General features: G+C 36.1%; 1 protein-coding gene across 5 annotated transcripts in view; it reads right to left on the reverse strand.

Moving 5' to 3' along the window:
- The window catches only part of KLF12 (KLF transcription factor 12), a 418,858-nt gene that overhangs the window by 385,993 nt on the left and 14,472 nt on the right, over positions 1-18,393 (reverse strand). For 3 of the 5 annotated variants that reach the window (XM_054586427.1, XM_054586426.1, XM_054586423.1), the window contains exon 2: positions 341-384. The exons of the other annotated variants lie outside the window; for them this stretch is intronic. The gene's annotated coding sequence lies outside the window, so the exon portion shown is untranslated. The remainder of the gene's footprint in view (positions 1-340; positions 385-18,393) is intronic. 5 annotated transcript variants of the gene reach the window in all.

The following is an 18,393-nucleotide window of genomic DNA, read 5'->3' on the forward strand; positions in this document are numbered from 1 at the left end:
CATGGATCCCGGATTCAATTTTTAAGAGCAAATATTCTGGGTAGAGTTGCTATGCAATTTTTCTCCAAACTTTCCAATCAAAACTTGCAAGCACGGTCTCACTAAGGTAAAATAAAGAAATATGTTGAATTTAAAGATGATTCTATCTCCACAGAAATAAGAGTAAATAGGAATGTGAAGTAATCACTTGTTAGACCATTTTATGTTCTATTCACGAAAGTGTGAGGTGACTAGGTATATATCTCAATTTAAAGAATGAAAACCAGCTTAGAGAAATAAACCAGACACATGTTAGAAACTAGATATCAGGGAAAGCCAAGCAAAACCCATTAAGACTTGCCGTGTACTCGAGGATGGTGCTCCTAAGCTTGGTCAGAAAATGATCTGAAGAGGAGCAAAGAAAAGAAACCAAAGTGAAAATGCCCATGCCTGGGCCTTTAGATTTTAGAGTCAACAAACAGTCACAACAAATGCACCCTACAAAGTTTCAGAAGAAATACGCAAGTGTTGAGACAAAAAAATCTAGTCACAAGATAGGTTAGAAAATTTATCTCGGTAACAGAGCTTACGCTTATACACGTATAGTTCTTTAGTTTTCATCCCATAAAAATTGCTAGCTAAATCTTCAATGTACAATGAGGGCACATTTATTTCAACGCTATACTTCTTCACTTACAGCATTCATCTAAGAAACTAAGTATATTATAGTCACTTAACACTCAATAGAGATCATAAAAGGGCTCTTTCTAAATTATTTTCAAGTATATCTCTCATTTTCTTGAATATATGCTTATGTTCTCTGCAATAGCAATAATAACTCATCCATGTCGAGGTCATTCTGGTATTCTTAGAATCTATTTAGGTCAACTTTTCAATACTATTAGAAAATCAGACAACCGCTGAATTATAGCTGACTCTACTACTCTACAATTCTTTGAGAAACTCTAAATGTTCACTTGCATATTATCTTTCTTCAAGAAGCCAAGTAGAACTCTTTCAAGAGCAAAAGACAAAAAGTTAATACATTCACATCAAATTTTATACTGAGAGTAAATACAGTGTTTTTAAATATATCACCTAAATAAATTATCTAAATTACTTATATGGTATGACAAAAAATTTTCAATAACTTCTAAAATGTGGTATTTATGCATCAGATTCTAACTAAAAATGAATAGCAAAATGTAAAATCAATCACTTTGAAAAAACCATTAGAATGCGTAACATCAAAAAGTACTAAACTTGAATATTTTTAATAAATCATAAACTATTTTTTCCTTTCTTTTTTTCCTTTTTGCTGAATGTATTGGGATGACACTGAATAACCAAATTATACAGGTGTCAGGTGCACAGTCCCACAACACACCATCTGTGCTCTGTAGTGTGTGTTCACCACCCAAGTCAAGTCTCCTTGCATCATCCTTTATCCCCCCATACCCTCCACCTCTACCTCTCCGTACCCCCTCCCCCACCAGTCATGGAAGCTAATTAACAAAATTAACTAACACGCAAAAGAGAGAGGCAGACTCATAGATAAACTAGTCTATTTTTAAAGATAAAAAGTCCAAAAATCATGGAATTAACAATTGCTTTATCCACCAAATGGACATTTTTAAAATATATTGTTTAAATTTATGCTACTAAACTTGAAAATAGCCACAATATTACTTTGTAGGTAACCATAAATATCAATCAATATTGACTTAAAAAAAGCAGGAAACCTGACTGGGTCAATCGCTACAAAACAGACTTTGTGGGGTGTGGGTGTGACGTAGCAGAGGACAAATAATTACTTAGAAAAAAGGCAGATACAAAGTTGCTCACCATTTAAAAAATAGATAACATATTTTGAAAGAACTTTTAAAAGAAAAAATTATTCTGATGCTGTAGGAATTATTCCAGAGCAAAATAAAACATAGAAAACTTAACTAATTTATTGTTGAAAAGTAACTTTGATAATCCAAAACATCAATATATCAAAGAGAAGGATCATGGGAGGATCATAAGATGCCCAAGGCTTTGATAAAATTCAAAATCTGTTCCTAATTATAATTTTTGGTGGGGGAAAAAATGCTTCTTTAACATAAAAATATCAATCCAAGCCAACTGGGACCTCCTACAAAAACATACCAACAAGGACTAGTTAGAATATATAAAGAGTCAAGGGGGACGTTCACAAAAGCATGTACAAATATAAAATAACTATAGAACTCAACATAAAAGTTGCTAAATGTTACTGGAAAATATAAAATAAGGTTTGAATTAACTGTAATACGTACCATATTTCTAGGGAAGTAAAATAATTACCAATATCATATGTAAGAATAAAACGGCAATAATAGCCAAGACACTTTTAAAAATTAATGGAATACTTGAACTAAATTATATTAAAATGTCTAAAATATAGTAATTAAAATGAGACTAAAGAAAGGTGGTAAGCTTCAACCAACAGTTGTAAGACCTCAACTATTTCAAAAGAAATTGGAAATCTAGAATTTTTAAGTGTAATTCTTCATGTTTTTCTGTTGGCTTAAATCTATGAAAGCATTGTATATTTCCAAAAAAACATTTCTGTGGGCTAAACCAGCCACAGTGGACCTCAGCCCTATACACACCCAGAACTTCCTGCCTCACCCTGAGCTCAAGCTGCTTCCTGTGCCTGGACAGCCCTTTCCTCTCCCTCCACCCATTCAAAAGCAACCCACCCAACACTCTGTGGCTCATAGGCCATCCCTCTACAGAGCAGTCTTAGAGCCCCTAATAGAAATTACCATTTCTTTCCCTCTACTACAAGGATTACGGTTCTTATCACAGCTTAATTTAAGAAGTTACCCTATGTGTTCTGTCTTTTCCTCTAGATTAAAAAGTAGGAACAGTGTCTAATAACAATGCCTGCTACTATCTATTAGCCAAAGCGATGACACTTTGCGCACAGCTTCTGTAATCCACTCAACAAATGCAAACGACATTATTACCATTTTATAGATATGTAGTAGTACAGTTCAATAATTAAACAGGCCCTGGAAGAAACAAGATTCTGATTCTGTTTGCCAGATTTCACCAACCACATCACAGTTAGTCTGAATTAAACAAAAATGACTTGGAGTTTTCCTTTGAAAGGCTACTGGAATGGGAGATAGGGCAACAACTAAGAATGAGTCTGAGGGTAAGGATTTAGGAGTTTGTAGTCTAGAAATAGGATATAAGAACTATATGAAGCACAAGAATCTAGGAAGAATTCTAATTCCGGATCTGAGAGTTTCTTCTAAAATATAATTTGTATCCAATATAATCCAATAAAATATAATCTTACCTCAGCAAATGTTATTGGTTCACTTGCCTATTTACTCGGGGAAAAAGAAACACATGGAAACCGTACCATAGAATGAAATACAGTTTGAGTTGTAAGACGTATTTTGAAATATCCTTCATATTATTTTCATTTTAAATTCAGTGTCAAGTTTTTATAATATTTACTTTGTCACTAAAAATAAGTCATCTTTGAGGTGCCTATGCTATTTTACTTTAAGAGAACTGAAAATAATCCTAAAGCAATCTATTGAAAATTTCTGAAGTGATAGTCACTTTGTTTGAGACATTTCAGGAGCTATGGGTAAAAAAAGAAGACTCCCATAACAAAGCTCTTTCAAGAGATGGTATGAAATGTCCAACTCATCATTCACCCTAAGGAACACAATTATTTTTGCAGTGTCTTTAAAAGTATAGTACATCTTGCATAGGGAAACATCTGTGCCAAAGAAAAACAAATGGTCTTTTAAAAATGTTACTAGTGCCCTGGCTGGGTAGCTCAGGTGGAGCATCGTCCCATATACCAAAAGGCTGTGGGTTCCATTCCCCATCAGGGCTTGTTCAGAAGCCAACAATAGACGGTTCTCTCACACCATCGATCTTTCCTTCTCTCTCCCCCCCCCCGCCCCCACCCCCAACCCCCTGCCCTGGCCCAAAATCAATAAACATATGATTGGGTGAGGATTAAAAAAAAAATGTTACTAGTTACTAAACTTGAAATGTAGTTTTCTAAAGTGGTAGTATTAGAAAAATAGAATAGCATGCTTCCTCTGCTTCCTCCTTCTTTTAAGATTTTTAAAATACATGTTTTTTTATAAGTTCCATTTATTAAAAAAGCCAAGATGTTAAGAAAAACTTAAGCACTTTTCTGGCCATTTGTAAACTTGTTTACTGTTTGTTTAAGGTTAGGAAGCCATAAATTTCAATCAATCAATCATACGTTGGCTCAGATTTTAAGTTATTCATATTTAATATTGGTTCTTTATAGCAGAAATACTTAACTCTTCTTTCAAAAGAAAAAGTGATGTCTAATTTAATATATTATCATGGCATGAGCAGGGGTCAGCAGAGTACAGAGCCCATGGCCTGCTTTAATAAGGCCTGCTCTCTAAGAATAGCTTTTACATTTTTAAGGGTTGTAAAATATACATATTTTAAAGGGTTGTCAATATATGTATGCACATATACACATGCACACACATATGCACACACCCTCAGACACACTGGAAGCCAGAGAAGTCTAAAATATTTACCTTTTTTGCAAAAGTTGTTGACCGTTTCCCATCAGAGTGTAGGAGCTCTTTCTAACTGCGGCCTCTAACTTCACACTACAGTCTAAGCTGCCAAAGGGTCTTAGCCAGAAGTACAAGTGATGAAGCATGGGTAGAGGTTGGTATTTTTAAACATCCTGTATAACAGAGACAGACCATTAAAAGTCTCAAACATGGCAGCCTCAGGATGACAATGTGGCTTCAGGAAACTGCTCTACTCTTATACTTGAAAATACTGAGATTTCAGATGGAGGGCGCATCTCACTGGTGGGGGGTTAAAGGAGTAGCACCTGGTACTTCACACACACTTCCCCTCCCGCTAACTTCTCCAGCCCCTTTCTTTCAGTATACTCTTGCTCATTCAAACTCAGATCAAAAGTTTCTTCCTCAATGAATCTTCCAAATTATAGAGTTACCTGCACCCTTCAACACTACACAATAGTCTGGACAAACCTCTATTATACAATTTATTGTAACATTTTTTACTTTTTTTAATTTTCAAAAAAAAAAAAATTAATTCCTGGAATCAAACCTTGTTAGCTCAGCTCTGCACCCCTAGCACTTAGAAGAAAGCCTTCTCCATAGTGAAAGAGGTTGGTTTCCTGTGGCTGACCTAACAAATTCCTACAAACTTAGTGGCTAACAACAGAAATAATTCTCTCAGCACTCCTGAAGCTAAAAATCCAAAATCATGGTGATGACTGGGCCACTCTCTCTCAGGAGGCTCCAGAAGAGAATCCATTCCTTGTCTCTCCCAGCTTCCAGTGGCTGCTAGCAGTCCTTGGTGTTTCTTGGCTTGTAGCCACATCACTCCACTCCCTCTATCTTCATGAGGCCTTCTCCTCTTCTGACTCTTATGAAGACACTTGTTGGATTTAAGGCCCACCCAGACAATTCAGGATGATCTCATCTCAAGATCCTTAGATATATCTGCAGAGATCCTTTTGCCATATAAGGTAACATTTGCATGTTCTACGGATTTAGACATGGACACACCTTTCTGAGAGCCTCTATTCAACCCACTGCACTGTGCATTCAAAAAATGTGTTCATTTTTCTTGTCTTATATCCAAATGAAATAAATGTTTCCTCTAAATAAACCCCCAAAAGAAAAACAGAAAAAGTAAAGCCCTTATTTCCTTCTCTTCTTTGCTAACGTCACATTTGAAAAGCAATCGCTGAGGCACAGCCAGAAGCTCGAGCAGCATTTTCTTGCTGAACCCTAAGAATTACTCTATACAGTGCTCAACAGCAAATCTTTAGAGATTATTTCTTTACTTCCAAGAGGAAAAAAAGCCCAAAGTTATATACCCTTGCTCACAAACCAACATTTTTTTTGTTCATACAGTAATTTTGAAAAGACTCTCTGGATGCAGTTTCGATCTCCTTAAATTCTTTATATACAGCCATGACTGTTTTACAGCGTGTGAAATTTAACTTGAATGGCAGAAGGTCAAACTATTACAAACACCCTTTTACAGAAAGCTTAACCAAGAGTTAAAGCCTTATTTCTCGAGAAGCGAGGCTTTGGATTTCTTACAGATTAATGTTCATGTCCACTCAAAATGTATGTGTTGAAGACCTAACACCCAACTATATTTGGAGACAGGGCCTCGGAGGTGAATATAGGTTAAATGAAGTCATATGATGCCCTTGTCCTCTCCCTCTCCTCCCCCTTCCCCTCCTCCTCTCTGCCCCGTGAGGACACAGCAAGAAGGTAGCCATATGCAAGCCGGAAGAAAGACCGCATCAGGAACCAACCCTACTGGACCATGGTCTGGGACTTCGAGTCCCCAGAACTGCAAGTAAATAATGTTCTGTTGTTTAAACCACTCAGGCTGCAGCGTCTGTCATGGCAGCCCACACAAACTAAGGCAGGATCTAACCCTAATCGTATGCACATTGAAATACTCAGTGAGAATGAGTTTATTTCCATGATTGTCATTGCTCTCAGTGTACGGTTTAAGATTTTATAACTTTTAAAAAGACATTTCAGAAAATATTTTACCCATATGGAGATCAAAGATTGCCATGATTTTTTAATTAGGTTTAGAAAGCGGGATAACAATTTCAAAATTTCTTTAAACCGTAATTAGGGCTAAAGTAATTTTTCTGTCCAAGGTTTGCATCATTAACTAAAGTGATCAATGAACTACTGCTAATATAAAAACCTTTAGCAAATTATTAAATAGTGCTAAAAGTACACTGTATCCATAGACCCCTATTCTTAGAAAATAAATCATCCCTAGTATCCCACTCACGAAGGAGAAAATACAAGAAAAATGGCAGTGGCCTTACTATAAGATAAAGAGAAAACCCTATTTTTCCTGTTCTTACTGCACAGCAAGCTATATCCAACCAAGGGCATCATTTTAAGAGGGTTCTTCACATTGTAGGCATCAGAGATTTGTATATTCATTACTAAAATATTCTGGTGATGGCAGTACATTATAACATTTTTTTTGTCAGAGTTGCCTTCAGGAAATGATGCATGTTCTTTCTCATACATCAGCACTATGTAAGCTAATGGTGGCTGTCAACACGAAGCTCGGGGAGGAACACTGACCAGTAGTCACATGGCATCGCACAGTGTAAAGTGATGCGGGTCGCAGAGAAAATAACAGAAATAAACATTGTTTTGATAAAATTCACAAAAGTGAGGAAAAGTATGCAGAGGAAATGACTAAAATACTGTAACTAAGAAAAACACAGGTACAGTTGTTATTATGTTAAATGGGACTACTAAAAAAAAAACAGAGGTAATAAAATGTGCTAAAAGAAAATCCTAGATACTAAAAAAACACTATGCATATTAAAAAAACAAATTAAAAAGGGAAAGTGAATACAGAATAAGTGAATTGGTATAGTAAAATCAGGTACACACTCTTCCTCAAAAAGAAAAATAGCAATGACAACATTAGTATCAGTCTAGGATAAATATAATTTTAAAGGCATTCAATAAAAAAGGAGGAATAACTTTAAAAAGATTCATGGAGTTATAGGTACCAAAGAATATACAAGTTACAAGCAAAACTATAAAAAATTTAATGAAGACATACAAAAAAATAAAGCTTAAAACAAAAGAAAAAAGCTCCATGCTAGTAGATTAGCAATGATTTATTGGCTATGACATGGAAAACACAAGCAATAACAACAACAAAAAAAAAGGTAAACTGGACTACAGCAAAATTAAAAGCTTTTGTTTATCAAGAGGTAGTATCAACAGAGCAAAAAGATAATCCACGAAATGGAAGAAAACATTTGCAAATCATATCTGATAAAGGGTTAATATCTAGAATATAGAAACAATTCCTACAATTCAAAAACAACAAAAACCCAACTGAAAAAATGGGCTAAGGATTTAAATAGACATTTCTCCAAATGACCAATAAGCACATGAAAAAATTCTCAACATCACTAATTAGGAAAATGCAAAATCAAAACCAAAATGAGATACCATTCCATATCCATTTGAATGGCTATCTTTTTTTGGTTTTTGTTTTTTAAAAAAAGGAAAAGAATAGCAAGCATTAGCAAGGATGTGAAGAAATCAGAACCCCTGTGAATTGCTGGTGGGTATGCAAAATGGTGCAGTTGCTGTGGCAAAGAGTATAGCAACTACTTCAAAAACTAAACATTTTATTACTTCAATATATAGAAGTTACATTTTGCTTTTATACTAAAAAGAATTTAGCAGGGACTTGACTTTTGTACACCCACATTCGTGTGGAATATAAATACAATGTAACATTATCCTTAAAAAGAAGGAAATCTGACACATGCTACTGTATGAATGAACTTCAAGGTCATTATACTAAGTGAAATAAGCCAGATACAAAAAGGCAAGATATGATTCTACTTATACAAGGTGTCTAATATAGTCCAACTCATAGAAACAGAAAGTAGCAAGATGGTTGCCAGAGGATGGGATAAGGGGATAGGAAGATTAATGGGTATGGAGTTTTAAGTTTTGCAAGATGAAAAAATTCTGGACATTTGTGGCACAACAATGTGAACATACTGGGTTGGCTAAAAGCTTGTTTAGATTTTTCCATAAAGTAAAAGACATATTTTTCATTTTCACCAGTTACTTTATTGATTTGGATATTTTGAGTATGCTGGCTATCTCCCACTGTTGGCTTCTAGTGGGTAGAGGCCAGGGGTGCTGCTAAACATCTTCCAGTATATAAGACAGCCCCACAGCAAAGAATTATTTGGCCAAAATGTCAGCAGTACCAAGAAACTTCACAAACCACTTCTGACACGTTCAGCCAGTCACAGCACCATCTCCATACACTGCACAAATCTCTTTGTTGTTGTTGTTGTTGTTGTTGTGTGTGTGTGTGTGTGTGTTTCAGTTGCATTTTTACCTTTCTTGAAATAATAAAAGCATAACGTGCAAAAAATGTTGCATATCTTCTTCCATCTTCAATGTTAGAATGGCTACACAAAAATGCACCAATTTTGATGTTTTTTTTTCAAATGCACACTGATATGACAACTGTCACAATACAATCTAACAAAATTGTTTCACATAGAATTAAAGACAACTAAGCACTATTAGGGCCACTGTACAGAAAAACTAAACAAACCTTTTGGTCAACCTAATATTTAACATTATTGAACTGTATATTTTAAAAGGGGTAAGGTAAGAAATTTTATGGTACTTATATTATGCAATTTTAAAGAAACAAGATATAAATTTTAAAAATTTAATATCTGAAAATATTAGAATGCAGATCTCAATATACATCTTCACCAAATTTAACAGAAAAAAGTGTTGGAACATAAAATAATTTATAACAAATCAATAAAGTCAATTTATAAGATTAAAAATATCACATTCCTCAACAGAGAAAATATTTTACTCAAATATCTACAGAACATTTGTAAAATTAAACCATACATTTAGATATAAAAATCATACTGATTTAAAATTTAGAATGTTTTATAAGTTACAGTCTCTGAATATAAATCAAAATTTAATGTAAATACAAAACTAAAGACCTAAAATAGGTAAGACTTAGATATTTAAAAATACATTCTTAGAAACCCTTGCCTTGAAGAAGAAATCAATAATAAATTTATAAACTAAATTACAATAATATAAAGTAAGATTATAAAAATTAAAACAATGAAAAGTAGAATAATTCCTCCACAAAAATGTACATAATACAGCAAAGAATATATTCAAAACAATACTTATAACTTCAATGTCTTTATAGTCAAAGTTTTTTTAAAAGAACTAAGGAAAAAAAGAGGACAGAAAACAGACAAAATATAAGCAAAAGGCATGAAAGAGAAACAAGGAAACACAGAACAGAAATAATTTTAAAATTCTAAAAGTTTTTATGAAAAGATAATAAAATGTATAAAATAGCCGAACAACTTATGGAACATAAGAAAAAAAATAGTAAAAAAAGAAAATTAGCATTGGAATAAAAAAGAAGTGTCACATGTGCTATGGTAGAAATATAATTATGTATTAAGAGAATATGACATGTTATCTATCCTGGGACAACAAATGTAAAGCTATAATGCAAATGGGAGACACAGAGACACAGAGTTCAGAGCAACAGATACTTGGTGGTTGCTATGGGGGTTGGAGGGCAAGAGGCAAAGAACTGCCAGTTTTAACATTAAGTCCCGGGCCTGTATTGTACAGCATTGTGATGATAGTTAACAACATTGTATTGTGTATTTGAAAGCTGCTGAGATAATAAATATTTTCCTTAAAGATTTTATTTATTTTTAGAGAGAGGAGAAAGGGGAAAGAATGAGAGGGAGAGAATTATCCATCGGTTGCCTCTCATATGCCCCCAACTGGGGACCTGGCCCAAAACCCAGGCATGGGCCCTGACTGGTGACTTTTTTGTTTGTGGGATGATGGCCAAGGCACTGAGCTACATCAGTCAGGGCAAAAAAAAAAAATCTTAAAGGTTCTCATCACAAAAAAAAGAAACAACTGTAATTATGTGTGGCAATGGGTGTTAACTAAACTTACTGAGTTAATCATTTTGTAATACATACATATATCAAATCATTGTTATACATCTAAAATGAATAATGTTACATTTCAATTCTATCTCAATAAATCTATTCTTTAAATTTCAAAGCAAATGGGTAATTTCCCAGTCCAAACTTGATACAAAAGCATAAAAACGTTAACGGACAACTACACAGAAAAAGTTGAGAAAAAGATTATATAACTACCTGGGGTGGCAGGGTGGGCAGGGGGCAGCGGGGCGGGGGGCGTGGGGGGCAGAGAGCCATGATCCATTGACTGACGCCTGAGTATTAGCTTTTAAAGAAAAGTTCCAATTAAACTCATGAAAAGACATGAATATTTCCTGAATTAATTTATGCACCCACTAACAGGTTTAATAAAAACTGATTCAACACCAAGAAAAATATAACCCAATTCCACTTGTCACTATAAATGTATATATTCTAAATTTTATTCCAATTTATCAAATAGAATCAAGCAAAGTTATAGAATAATAATAAATTATGAAAAAGCAATCATTCTTCCCTAATGCAAGGATAGTTCAATATTAACAAATCCTCCAATACAATGTTTTATGAAATTCACCTAAAGTAGGAAAAGATTAACAGTGGATGATAAAAAAAACTCTACTGTATTTAAAAAAAAAGAAATCTAAGCACGTTTAAGCTAAATAGGTGCAGAAAGAAAATACTTACATAAGCTAAATACCCTACAAAATCATACACACACACACACACACACACACACACACACACATTCTTTTTAGAGCAAAGAGTTGAAGAAGTCACAAGACAACCAGGTATTCCTGTGGGTAACCAGCCTCTTCAAGAGCAATAGGACATTGCTTTGGCCATGACAATGGAAAAAAAAGTGAAGAGTCATAAAAGCAGATAAGAAACAGAAAGCAGAATGGTGGTAGTTGCCAGAGGCTCGAGGGGGAGGGAGACAGGGAGAGTTGTTGTTCAAAGAGCAAAGAGTTTCAGTTTTGCAAGATGAAAAAATCTGAGATCTGTTGCACAACAATGTGGATATAGCTGACATTACTGAACTACAGGTTTAAAAATAATTAAGATAGTAACTTTTCATTAGGTGGTTTTTACTGCAGTGAAATTTTTAAAATTTCTTAGCAAATATTAAAAACCACTAAAATGTTAACAAATTCTTAAAAGCTGAGTGTGAGCAAGCAAAGTCACTCAGTATCCCAGGAGGTGCTAGGACACCCCACAGCCACTCCCCTGCTCTTTCACACTAGCGTCCTCCAAGTGCTAAGACAAAGACTGTAGAAAGAACAGGAAACCTAAGAGAGCCCCCCTCGGAAGCGCTGACATACAGGCAGGGATCAGCTAACACCCCGGATGCCGCTATCAAATGAAGCAAAGGCTACCTGCCACGGGGACAGGGGCAGGACATACTCCTGCCCCATCCAGGCGAAGGTGGACTGCAGCTGCAGGGAAAAAAAAAGGTATCTGCTCTTATGAATGGGGGAGGCAAAGAGGGAAGGAGGGAGAGAGGTAGGGAGAAGAGAAGGAGAGCCTATGCCTGTGCCTCTTCCTAGGTTCATATAACAGCAGCTGCTGGGTGAGCACCAGGAATCACACACATCTCACCCTGCACAGAACACTAAGAAAATCACTCGTCTGCTTCTGGGGGAAGGCAGGAAGCTCACGCAGGCCCAGAATTCTGTAGTGACACAAGAAAGAGAATGGCCATACTGATGGAGGGATAGAAAACTCACTGGAACAAAAGCCTGCCACCGATACCATGCCGAGGTTCAGCTACCACAAGAGGACAGGACAGGCATCCTGACAAAGTCCCGACCGAGTCCACCAGGCCTGCCTAAGACTGCAGCGGATGCAGGGGCACTAAAACCCAAGCCACTCCCCAGCCACCACTCCTCCCAGACTTCCATAGAGGCAAGAGCACAGAAAGAAGGCCCTTTGTGTCAGAGGAGTTGAAGGCTGGCTGAAAGTTGAGAGTATAACAAGAACACAGGGAAGAAAAACCCTGTAGCACTCCAGGTCTAACAGAAGCCTCAAGGTAAAAGCAAGGCCCTCCTGAGGGAGTTCGGTCTCTAGTGATGTGACAATTCAAGAGCAACAAGAAATCAATAACTCAGCACATCTTCTGACCAAATTTGATCTACCCCTCCCTCCAACAAGTAACACCATTCAGAATAAGAAGCATGTCCATGTCTTACGTAATTATTATTTACCTCGACTCTATTGTTCTTTTATATATAATCTCATGCAGTCGATAAAAAGTTACAAGCCACGAAAATAAGCAAAAAGTTACCCACTGTCAAGGGATAAAGCTATCAACATAATCAGACCCGGGGATGGCAGAAATGTTGAAACTGTCAAATTAAGACTTAAAAATAATTGTGATTAAAATAAAAAGAATCTAAAAAAAAAAAATAGATAACATTCATCAACAGAAATTCCAAGAAGAGGTGGACATTTTTAAAATGTGATATGAAAATGCAAGACAGATGAATTCTTTCACCGAACTTAAGAAAGACTGGACACTTTATGGAGAATTAGTAAACTTGAGCATAGGTCAACAGAAATTATTTAGACTGAGAGTTGAATGAGGGTAGTGGGATTTGCCCAGGACCCAGGACCTATAGGACAATATGGAGCAGGCCAATACAGCTATCCAAACAGTCCAGAAGGGGAAGCGGGAGGGGAGCAGAAGAAATATTCAAAAAGAGGATGGATGTAAAAACTTATGAAAAGCTGGGAAGAACAATACACTACAGATCAAAGAAGCTTAGAGAACCCCTAGCAGAATAATTACAAACGATAACACCCTTACGCATATATATCATAGCCAAATTACTGAAAACCAAAGCTAAAGAAAAAACCCTGAGGGTAGCCAGAGAAAGAAAGATACACTGAACATAAAGGAACAAAAACTCAGAATGCCAAAAGACATCTCACATGTCTTCAGGAACTATTTAAGCTAAAGGAGAATATAGTAACATCGTTACATGGGGAGAAAACTGTCAACCTAGAATTCAAAATTCAGACAAAACATTTCAGAAACAAAGACAAGTAGGCTTTTTCAGACAAGCAAGAGTTGGGAAAGGACATTGCCATCAGACCTGCACTATAGAAAATATTAAAGAAATGTCTTTAAGAAAAAATAATATAATACTAGATGGAAATGTAGAATAAAAGAGAATCCTGCAATTAGAAAATAATCGGTAAATACAAAAAAGACTCCTTCTGATATATAACACTTAATAAAGGTAATTGTCTCTTTACAACAAAAATAGTAACTAGGAAATGTATGATGTATAAGTAAAATATATTAAGAAAACAGCACAAACAATGGAAGAGAAAAACAGCATTACACTGTTGTAAGATTCTAACATCAAAAAATGGTGTAACAACATTTGAAGATATACTCTGAAAAGTTAATGATGTATACTGTAAACCCTAAAGTAACCACTAAAAGTATAAAAGAGATGTAATTTATAAGGCAATATGGAGATATAATTGAAAACTGAAAAATAATCAAGCCCAAAGAGCATAAGAAACAGGAAAATAAGAGCAAAGAACATGTGGGTCAAACAGAAAACAAATGGCAATTTAGTAGACAGAAACCCAATCATATACAAATATTTAATGTAAATGATCAAATTATCCAAATAAAATTAGTTAGAGACAATAAATTGGGTTAAAAAATAACACCTAATTATATGTTGTCTAATAGGGAAAAAGAGATATTGTATGATTAAAAAAGAGTCAGTTCATCAAGGAAACATAACAATCCTAAATGAGTATGTACCTAATAACAGAACTTCAAAATATGTCAAGCAAAAACTGATAAAACTGAAAAGAGAATTACACTAATTCATAATTGTATTTAAATACTTAAACCCTCACCTCTTGAATTCTGACCGAACAGGGAGACAAAAAAAAAAAAAAAAAGGAAATCAATTAACAATATAAACAACTTGAAGAACATTATTAACCAACCTCATTAATTGACACTTATAAAATATAGACCAAATTGGCACTTATAGAATGTTCCACCCATCAGTGGCAGAATACACTGTTTTCAATTGTACATGTAGCATTCACTAATATAGACCACATTCTGAGCAATAAAACAAATCTCAGCAAATTTTTCAAAAATCAGAATCATACATCCTTGGAAAACCACGGAATTAAACCGGAAAACAGTATCTGAAATATATGCAAAATCTCCAAGTCTCTGAATATTAAACAACATAATCCTAAAATATCCAAGGTCAAGAAGAAATCACAATGAAAATCAGAAAATATTTTTAATTGAATGAAAATTTAAAAGAATAGTGCTCAAAGTAAACTTTAGAGTAAAAATTATATCCTTACCTAAGAAAAGTTTCAAATCAGTATTCTAAGCTTCCATCTTAAGAAACCAGAAGAGCCCTGGCTGATGTGACTCAGTGGATTGCATGCCAGCATCTGAACCAAAGGGTTGCAGGTTCAAATCCCAGTCAGGGCACATGCCTCGGTTACGGGTTAGGTCTCTGTTAGGGGACATGCAAGAGGCAGCCACACATTGATGCTTCTCTACTTCTCTTTCTCCCTTCCTTCCCCTCTCTCTAAATAAAACACTTTAGAAAAAAGAAACTAGAAGGAAAACACCTGTGACAAGTAGGAGGCAGGTAATAATAAAGATCAAAAACCAATGAATTACTAAAAAGTAAAATATTAGAAAAAAGAAATTAATTAAACCAAAAGCTGGTTCTTTCAAAATACTGATAAAATTGCAGAACCTCTAGTCAGAGTGATCATGACAAAAACAGAAAAGTTACAAAATCACTAACATCAGAAATTATCAGAACAGATCCTATACACATTAAAAGAATAGGAGAACTTGACAACTTTATGCCAATAAATTCTATAACTTAAATTAAAATGCCAATTCCTTCAAAAACACAAACTAAGAAGTTTCATTCAAAAATAAATATGTAATCTGAATAGCCCTTGGGTATTAAATAAATGAAATTTATAGTTTAAAAACTTCCAACAAAAAATAAAAAGCCACTAAACACAGATGTATTCTCTGGTGAATTCTTCCGCACTTTTAAGGAAGAAAAAATATCAATTCTACACAAATTATTCCCAAAAACAGAAAAGAATCTAAAACCTTCCAAGTCATTTTAGAAGGCCTGGAATACCCTGAAAGCAAAGTCAGATAAAGACATTAAAATAAAAGAATAAAAACAAGAGACCAGACTGCCGGTCAAGATGGCCACACGGGCAGATATAGCTCACCTTCTCGCACAACCACATCAAAATTACACCTAAAATATAGAACCACCACCACTCAGAACCGTCTAAAAGCTCAGCGAATGGGAGTCTGACAACTACAGAATAAAGGAAACCACACCCATCCAGACTGATAGGAGGGGAGGAGATATACAACAGGCTGATCCCACATCCATGTGTGGTGGATAAAAATTTAGGAGGGATACCTTGGGGGCGAAGAGTCCCAGCCTCACACTGGGCCTCCCAGCCCAGGATTCCAGTGCCAAGAAGATAAGCCCAAATAACTTCCTGGCTGCAAAAACCTGCAAGGATTCAGTGGAAGAAACTTGTGGAGTCCCAAGCAGTTCCCCTTAAAGAAACAACACACAGACTTAATCAGACTCACTTCCCCTGAGCTCCAGCACTGGGGTGGCAGCTTGAAAGGCACCAGTGGCATACAGGGAGGAACTGAAGTGTCTGGCATCAAGGTGAGAGCCGGGGGACAGTTTTCTCTCACACTGAAAGGCTGCTGACCCCTTCTGAATCCTCCCCTCACAGAGCCACAGAGAAAGCAGGCGGGTGCCATATCTGACTCCCATCAACTGGGCTAACAGTTTTCCTCGCCCCAAAGATCCCCTGTGACTCCATCCCACCCAACTTACGGGCCCACCCAAAATGTTAACCAAGACTTTTCCATATGAATGGCTGATCTTGGATCATGCTTCACAACTTCCTAAATCCTAAATCTAAAGCAACAGCTGGCCTCAGTAAGCCCCCAATCCTCTTGCTAAGTGGCCCCAGGCCCGGCACTAGCAGCAGCCAACCTACATTCACAGTATGGCTTCACCTAAATCTCCTAGCCCAGGACAAGTAGCAGAAATCTCAGACTGCTTTATAGCTCATGCAGCGTGGCTCAGGCAGAACAGAGATGGGGGCTGACCTTGGTCTGTACCACCCCAGAAACCCCAGAGCCTCCACACCCTGTGGACAACTACAGACAAAGTCAGAGCACCACCACCCTGCCCCGGCACAGGTGATCTTCCACAGAAGGCCCGAGGCTGGGGGTCAGTGCTCACAGCCATTCTCTGCACCTGACTGGCTTGGGTAAATCCCTCCCACCTACCTACCAACAGCAATCAAGGCTCAACTACAAGAGGTTGGACTCAGCCCACACAAAGGATGCTCAAATACCCAGCTTGGGTGATAGGAGAAGCTGGGATGCTGCAACACTGAATTCCACAGGACACCAATTACCTTACGCCATGATACCAAGACAAGGAATCATAGCAGCTCTACCTAATATATAGAAACAAACACACGGAGGCTGCCAAAATGAGAGAAAGAAACTTGGCCCAAATGAAACAACAGATCAAAACTCCAGAAAAAGAACTAAACAAAATGTAGATAAGCAGTCTATCATATGCAGAGTTTCGTAACAGTGGTTATAAGGATGCTCAGGGAACTTAGTGAAGACCTCAGCAACATAAAAAGATCCAGTCAGAAAAGAAGGATACACTAATTGAAATAAAGAACAATTTACAGGGAAACCACAGTAGGGTGGATGACGCCAAGAATCAATTCAATGATTCTGAATGCAAGGGAGCAAAAAACAACCAATCAGAACAAGAAGAAAAAAGAATCCAAAAAACAACAACAAAAAAAAACAAAGACAGTGTAAGCAGCCTCTGGGACAACTTTAAGCATTCCAACATTTGCATCATAGGGGTGCCAGAAGAAGATAAGAAAGAACAAGAAATTAGAAATCTATTCAAAAACATAATGAAAGAACACTTCCTTAATTTGGCGAAGGAAAGACATGCAAGTCCAGGAAGCAGAGAGGGTCCCAAACAAGATGCATACAAGGAGGCCCACTCCAAGGCACATCATAATTAAAACGACAAAGGTTAAAAGATAAACAGATGGGAGAGTGGGTGAGAGATGAGGGGATTAACAAGCACAAATTGGTAGTTACAGAATAGCCATGGGATATAAAGTACAGTACAGGAAATAAAGTAGTCAAAGGACTTTATACGCATGACCCATGGACATGAACAATGGTGTGAGGATTGTCGGATAGAGTCGGGGGTGCCAGGTGGGGGGGGGGGAGAGAAAAACTGGGACAACTGTAATAGCATAATCAATAAAAAATAATTTAAAAAAGAAACTATAGACCACTATCCTATATGAACATAGATACGTATATATATGTTTTAAATTCTTAACAAAGCATTAGAAAATCATACACAGGTACACATAGTAAGAATATATTAAAACCAAGTAAGGCTTATACAAGGAATGGAAGTCTGATATGACATTCAAAAATCAAACAATGCAATTAATTCAGTATTATCAACAAACTATAAAAGAAAATTATCTCAATAGATATCTCAACAGATATAAAATAGCCAAAAACCTATAAAGTATTTAGAACTAAATTAGAGACAAAACAACCATTAAAAATAATGTATTAACATATTTTTTATGTATACTCTGGGAGGGTGGATCAGTTGGTTGGAGCACCATCCTGTACGGTGAAAGGTAATGGTTATATCCCTGGTCAGGGC

This window comes from Pteronotus mesoamericanus, unplaced genomic scaffold (assembly GCF_021234165.1).
Source record: "Pteronotus mesoamericanus isolate MK-2021 breed Mesoamerican mustached bat unplaced genomic scaffold, CSHL_Meso_final contig_94, whole genome shotgun sequence".
Taxonomy (NCBI): domain Eukaryota; kingdom Metazoa; phylum Chordata; class Mammalia; order Chiroptera; family Mormoopidae; genus Pteronotus; species Pteronotus mesoamericanus.